The 7,822-nt window shown below is 44.6% G+C and overlaps 1 long non-coding RNA gene across 1 annotated transcript in view; it reads right to left on the minus strand.

Annotated features, from left to right (window-relative positions):
* Positions 1–5,163: 5,163 nt before the first annotated feature.
* Positions 5,164–7,822, minus strand: part of LOC125483770 — a 64,251-nt gene continuing 61,592 nt past the window's right edge. Inside the window, exon 4 of the long non-coding RNA XR_007262718.1 lies at positions 5,164–5,826. This is a non-coding gene — a long non-coding RNA (uncharacterized LOC125483770). The remainder of the gene's footprint in view (positions 5,827–7,822) is intronic.

A 7,822-nucleotide genomic window follows, 5' to 3' on the forward strand; every position in this document is an offset into this window, starting at 1 on the left:
GAATACAATCATAGACTCTAAAGCCTGCCATCATATTTCTACACCTGCAACCCCAATATCGATTAGATGATGAATCTAATGCTGTGATGAAGTGTCATTTGACTTGAATCGTTAGCTTGCTCTCTCTCCCTGCATGCTGTCTGACCCGCTGTGATCTCCAGCATTTGTTGTTTTCTGTATAGATTCCAGCATGTGCAGTAATTTGCTCCTCCTCAATTAGATGAATCTGTGCTTCGTTTTCACCAATGTATCCTGCCTGAATCACTGATCATTTTTGCTGTTACACAGTCTCTCTGCCCTCATACCCTTTTTTTTGTTGCTGGCGTACACAAAAGGGGAACATAATTGCTACCAGGTGCAAAGGAGAAGATATAATGTGAACAAAGATGAGGCACAATCTAGCTCTGCAGCCTGGAATGAAAGTCACTGAAGAAAGACCAATGTTAAGAGGTGTTAAATATTCAACGCCATATACCTAGAGCGTAGATAAACTAAGGTAATGGGAGAATGATAAGAGAATAGGAATGGTAACTACTAGAAAGGAAATTTGAATTGGATACTGAAAACATGCCTTTTCGCAATGAAATAAAGGTTTAGAATAACTGTTTAACTTATTTTTGTAATGCTGACGTACAAAAATAGAATGAAACTGGGTCGTGTTCATCACAAAAGCCTATCGCTCTGTTCATCTTCAAGTCACTACTTCTTGCTGACTTCCTTCACAAGTCTTTTAATTTCTCTTCTTCTCTTTTTTCTTCTTCCTCTCTCACTTTCTGTGTGCTCTTGTCATTGAAGTACATTCTTTTTCTGTAATGTGCAACTCTCTCTCTCTGTTTTTCAACATCCCAACACCTCAGCGTCCTGAAACGCACAAACCTTCTGAAAATCTGTTAATCTTTCTAACATTCCATAGTCACCCCTGTCTGGCAAAACTCCTTTGGTCTCAAATTTAAAACTACTAATTGATGTAGTTAGCGAGAATGGCTACAATAATATAGTGCACTATAACAGTGACAACATCAGTGATATCCAAGAAACTCTGAAGAAAGGATGCAATAGACTGTACAGTGACAGGTATACTTATGGAGATTATGTGGAGTTTGCAGGAATTTACCAGTCAGAGGGCAATCATTCATGGGGAAGGAGAAACCATTAAAGGCCACAAACAACGAGAAGAAAGAATATCTATCTCCCCATTGTACAGTATAGAACCCTGAGTCATAAGATTCATTGCAACACAAACCAATAGAGTTTACAACTATTGCTTTTTGAGGGAAACAGTTCCACACTTTTTCCACATTTTATGTGATATGGTGTTTCCTAACTTCTCCCCTGAATGGCCTTGGCTCTGTTTTTGGGTTAGATCTGCATGTTGTTTTGTTTTTATTTATTCATGGATGTAGGTGTCACTGACCAGGTCAGCATTTATTGCCCATCTCTACTTGCCTAATGAGCAGTTAAGGTTCAGCTACATTGCTGTGGGTCTGGAGTCACACTTAGGTCAGACCAGGTAAGGGTAGCAGTTTCCCTCCCTAAAGGGTATTAATGAACCAGATGGGTTTTTCCGAACAGTCACCACTAGACTATTGATTTTGGATTCTTTTCTTATCGAATTCAAATTCCACCATATACCTTGATGGGATTCAATACCAGGTCCCCGGAATATTGCTTGGGTCTCTAGATTAATAGTCTAACAATAGTAACACAACACTATTGCTTCCCTGTGTCCTACCTAACCTTGCTCCGTGCCCAATTTTCCTTTTGATTACTTTTGGATGTGGGAGGAATGAAAGAATCTGCATTTATATAGTGCCATTTTTAGCCTCCAAAGTCATCGCTGCAAAACAGGGGGAGGGGCAGCCAATTTGTGCACAGCAGGATCACACCGACAGCAATGTGATAATGACCAGATCATCTGTTCTGGGGATTGTTGGCATGGGGATAAATATTGGTCAAGATGGTAGGGAAAACTCCCCTCCTCCTCTTCAGAGCAGCTCTACAGGATCTTTCATTTCCTCCTGAAAGGGCAACGTGATCTTTGGTTAATGTTTCATGCAAAATACAGTACTCCTCCTCCTGTGAAGTACTCAGGGAGCAGGATTAGTCAGCACCGAGATTGTACTCAAGTCTTTGGTCTGAGATGTGAGCTCACCCACGTCTCACTCAGGTGCTATTCAGGATACCAAAGCCGTAAAATTGCAGCAAGTCTGAAACTTCAAACACACTTATTTTGAATTGCCTTCCTCCCCAGCTTAGAAAGCATGCAATGCCTGGAACGATGCACGGTCAGTTTCCAATCAATAACGTGACTCACAATGAATTGGTGGCCATTTTTTATTGCGGGTACTGAATTCTAGAACTTTTCCTCACTCGTGTGCAGGAAAAGATGACACAAGCTATGTGGCGAATTTTATGAACAGTCCATAGGTGAAGGCTCCCCAGTTCATTACGACACCTGTTGGGATATCCCAAATCATTAAACTCCCAGGTAAGGAGGGATGAATTAACTGCCCTTCTTTATTCACTGCCCCCTTGGTTGGTCACTAATTTGAAAAGGTTAATTTGAAAAGGGTGCCTTCTTTTGTCGGTTCCTTCCACTCAGACCAAATGAACTTAAGTTTAAAAGGAATCAATTTTCCCAGGGCTTGCTTGCTAACAAAATAATGAGCTTAATTTTTATTAAATGCAAGAAAAAATAATGATGCAACTTACATATACATGGATTGGGAATAAGAAGTGAGCATAAAAATATAGATAATTGGAGCATAGGAGGTTGAGAGGAGACCTGGTAAAGATAAGGTGAATGGCAGGTGTCTTTTCGCTAGGCATGGGGGATTTCAAGACTAAGAGGCATATTTTTAAGGTAAGAGGAGAGACATTTAAAAGACACAAGGGACAACTTTTTTACACAGAGAGTTGTTCGTGTGTGGAATGAACTGCCAGAGAAAGTGGGGTATGGGTACATTTACAATATTTAAAAGGCATTTGGATAAGATCATGAACAAGAAATGTTTGGAGGGATATGGACCAAGCGCAGGCAGGTGGGACTAGTTTAGTTGGGATTATGGTCAGCATGGACTGGTTGGACTGAAGGGTGCTGTATGACTCTATGGCTCAGTCATGAAGAGTAGCTTGTATAACAGTGCAGCTATTGCAGTGGATGTTACTGGTATTGGTCACATTGGTGGTTGAGCATTCAGTTTCAAGGTCCTTGGTTTGGCTCGTTGACTGAAATGCTTTTGTCCTGGTTCCTTTTAACAGTGCCAGTAGCAGCACTCAGAGCAATAAAGTATATTTCTTTCTGCCTCCAGTGTATAGTGGCTGCAATTATCAAAATGTGACTTTCAGGACACATTAATCCACACATTAATACGTCAGGCCACTAATGCATACAGACCAGAATTTGCAGTTGGTTTTTACCCCTTACTTTGTTTGTCCCTGGAACGTGCCCACAGGAAATGGCTCCCTGTTTTTCTTTTTGTAGGAGGAGGGTGGTGGTGGTCAGAGTCTCACTATCTCCTTGTTGTTACTCTTTCTGTTTGAAGTTTCCCTCAAGTGACAAGTGTGCACTTAGGAATCCTCCGCCATGGAATCACTGATTTTACATTTGCAGTCAGCTTTTAAGAAGCATGTGCTGGGATTAAAAATTCACTCTGTCCAGAAGTTCTCTGGGGTTTGTCCATCGCCAAATACACAACTAGCCATTCCAGAAGAAACACATCAGGAAAAGGGAGGAGTGTTCAGAGGCTTATGACTCCCTTTAAGAAGCTCCTAAGAATTTTTCTCTTTGGTATTTTGATTGGGTAAGGTGGGAGGCAATGGCCTAGTGGTATTATCACTAGACCTATAATCTAGAGCCTCAGTGAATGCTCTGGGGACTTGGGTTCAAATCCCATCATAGCAGAATTTGAATTCAATTTTTTAAAAAACAGTCTGGAATAAAGAATCTACTGATGACCATTGTTGATTGTCATAAGAAAACCATTGGGTTCACTAATGTCCTGCAGGGAAGGAAATCTGCCATCGTCACTTGGTCAGCCTACATGTGACTCCAGACCCACAGCAATGTGGTTGACTCTCAACTGCCTGCTGGGCAATGAATGCCGGCCTAGCCAATGCTGTCCATATCCCATGAATAACTTTTTAAAAAAAAGCTCCTTAATTGCGATCTTTGGAAACAGCTTGGGGTATTGTAACAGCTCTGTGTAAGTGCCAATTGTTGTGAAATGCCTATGCACGGATGTCAGTATGTCAGTCTTGGTGGGCTGTGTGAGGAGGGCAGGGAGACTGAATATCCCTGCGGAGTGGAGGCCACTTGGAATCATCTGGTTCTCTACTTCAGCCGAGGGAAATATTCCGCACGAGCACAGGAATCCTGGCATCTGGGATGACAGCAGACGTGACAAACAGCTCGGGGTGGCAAAGAACTGAAGTCATAGAATGTAAATTTTTAAACAGTGCAAAATTAAAGATTTTCTAAACAGCAGACGGCCAGGGCAAGAGAATGAAATCAAACCTTGACAGAGGTCACAGATAGCTTCGCGAGGGTGGTGAGTCGAATTTCAGTCGGGATCCGGGCTAGCATTACGAAGGAGATCATGAGCAGGATCTGAACTGCCTGTCTCTGACACAGAGTAACCTGAGTGGACTTTACTCTTCATCCAGCAGCCTGAGTCTGTGGCCCTACCATCTGACCTTTCACCCCTGGCCAACCCCGGCATGACCTGAGGGCGACAGGCTCACAATGGGCTGCAGTTCCATGGACACCAGTTGTTCTCTCACACCACGTCCAATCTTTTGTGTTAGGTTGGAGGACTGTTGAACCTCGGGAGGCATCATAACAAAGTCAAATCCTGCCCTCAGCTGAAATCTACATACACTAGAATGCAATCTGTGAAAAAGTGGAACCTTTAGGAGCTTTGGAAAATTCTCTCATAAGGTTTGCCAAGTAAAAGGTTTGCCCAGCCAGTGGAGGTGTGAATAGCCTCCATTATGGAATGTGAAAAATGCATAATGCCAGTAAATCAAACAAAACTAATGTTCCATTTTATTTAGTGAAATAATTCTACACGGATCATTTGAATCACAATCGCAGCATTTTTAAAAACGTCAAATTCATGGCCTTACGCATTTGAGGCCAAGAGTTAATCACATTCGTGCCAAGCATGGTTAAGGCATCATTGCAGCATCCCTCTGGATCAGATGTGCACTATGTACATTGGACCCCCTTGTCCAGCAGTAATGTGGGTACTATTGTTTCCTGGGTGGCTTTCTTTCTCTAAGGTATTATGGGATCAGAACATGTTCCACACTAAACATCTGTATCCTTTATGTAAGCTACCAGGGCATCTACTCAATACATTATCAATTCACAGCTTCCTCATCCTTCCATCTGTTACCATGGACGTCTTGCATGGAACTTGATTTTCCACATGGCTTTAATATCTGAACATTACCACAGACTTGAATTTTATTCCTTCAGCCATAGTACCCCTGTGAACCCTCCCTTCTCCTGTGGTTTTCACTTGGGTTGGTTTTGCACCTTTTCACTCCATACTTCAGATGTCGGGCAGATTGAAGTTCATAGACACTCCATCCACGTTGCCTGCGTGAGATGATGGTTACTGGTGGCACTGTCTGATGATAAATCGATGAGAATATGGTCATGTTACATTGAGATCTTTTGGCAGTATCTGAGTGATGTTGATCTTCTGCTGCAACATGTGACAAATCCATTCTGTAAAACCGCAGGTTTGTTGCTCGGAAATTTCTGCTGGACTCAGAGATTGATTTGGCCTAGTTAAGTGCAGGTATCTTGTCACAATCCTGGAACAGAACACCAACCTCATATTACAATTCTTCACATTTTCTGATCTGGCCTAGAAACTCCGTCTCAAGTGCCACTCTATCATGGATTGTCCGAATGACAGGTCCTGTCCTGGTTAATCACCATGATATTCCTGGTTTACACACCTCTGGATTCTGAAGCTGTGCTGCAGTGCTAATTCACAAGCATATGTCAGCTACAGCTAGAGTTACCTATTTGGTTCTGTCTTCAGGTTTCTCCCCCCAAGCTCTAATCTTGTTCAGTTGATCAAACAAATACTGCTCGAGAGCTTTCGGATGCCCACTCTCTTGGAGGCATCAAAGTGAAAATAGCCCACTGGCTTCTGTTATGCTCCTCATCATTTCCTCCCTCAACGTGTTGCCACTTTCTCAGCTCCCATTTGCTACTCCAACAGCTAGCTGCCTACTGACCTCTAGAACCTCTTCTTACATTCCAGTGGCACAAGGGAGTGCTTCTCCACTAAGTCCCTGACACAGAATCTATGTATTTCAGTTGCGCGCCCCCCACCCCCCCCCCCCCACTGCCCCCAGCAGTACAGCTAAACTGTAACACTCCTAATGTGTACTCTGCATCTGGCTCACATCTTCACTCGTTGTATGTAATGTCTGAGCTCCCCTACAGTGACCCCCAAATTGTTGCAATCGATTGCAGGGCACAGAATTGATATGGCGTGCGAAAATGTTGTTCAAAATGAATGAGTAATGATTGATTGTCGTTTGTGCCCTACAATGGTAAAATACAGTGAAAAGCTTCAACTGTCGTGACAATCTGGCGCCCACTTCAGGAATTAAAAGGCAAAGCTGGAAGAAAGTCCATCCTCGCTCCACCGTGGGTCCTGAGCCCTGGAGCTGGCAGACCAACAACACCCCCGCCGCCACCCGTGCCAGACCCATCAACGTTGGAGTCAACACTCTTCAGGCACCATCTCTTCATCGCTGGGGCCCACCTCGCCGACAAGCCACCGATGCCGGGTCCCGTGCTGGACCCACACTTGTCCTGCAACCAGGAGCCCCTGGCTCCATGGCCACCATCGCCACACCAACAACCAGGAGATTCTGGTTCTCGTCCTACGGCAACCAGGAACTGCCACCATCGCCATGCCAACACCCAGGCATCCCTGCTCTGGGCCTACTACAACCAAGAGTCCTTGGCTCCGGTGCCGGGCCAGGCTGCCGCTTTGCAAAGGGTCCCAGTCCGCCTCCACGATGTCACCTCCTCCACCACTGCCAGGGAAAAGACGAAGAAAAAGGAAAAAGAGAGACAAAAAGGTAAGGAAAGAAGGGAGGAAGCAGACACCTGGAGCAGATGGACTCAGGAGACCGAATGCTGCCTACCTTGCTGCCGCTGCCATCTTGGATCTGTACATTTTATCTGCATTGTTCAACGCATTGTATCTGTACCAGCTCTCTGAGTAAACATTCCACCTTTTCCCAATAAACATGACTATAACACAATCCGTTCTGAGGAAGGGTCACCGGACCCCAAACGTTAGTTCTGTTTTTTCTCCTTCACAGACCTACTGAGCTTTTCCAGCAACTTTGTTTTTGTTCCTGATTTACAGCATCCGCAGCTCTTTCAGTTTTACTTTAAACCTGAATATAATTTCTTCTAAATGCTCTCTTGAGTGACTCAATTGAACCTGCCTCCGCTACCCTTCTGGACAGTGCATTCCACACTCCCCTCCAGCCCCACCACGCCCGGCACTTTTCCCTGCAACCGCAGGAAGTGCCACACCTGCCCCCATACCTCCTCCCTCACCCCCATCCCAGGCCCTTCAAGAAGACTTTCCACATCAAGCAGATGTTCACCTGCACATCTGCCAATGTGGTATACTGCATCCGCTGTACCCGTTGTGGCCTCCTCTACATCGGGGAAACCAAGCGGAGGCTCGGGGACCGCTTTGCAGAACACCTACGATCGGGTCGCAATAAACAACTGCACCTCCCAGTCGCGAACCATTTCAACTCCCCCCCC

The sequence above is a fragment of the Rhincodon typus genome, chromosome 8 (assembly GCF_021869965.1).
Source record: "Rhincodon typus isolate 14 chromosome 8, sRhiTyp1.1, whole genome shotgun sequence".
Classification (NCBI taxonomy): domain Eukaryota; kingdom Metazoa; phylum Chordata; class Chondrichthyes; order Orectolobiformes; family Rhincodontidae; genus Rhincodon; species Rhincodon typus.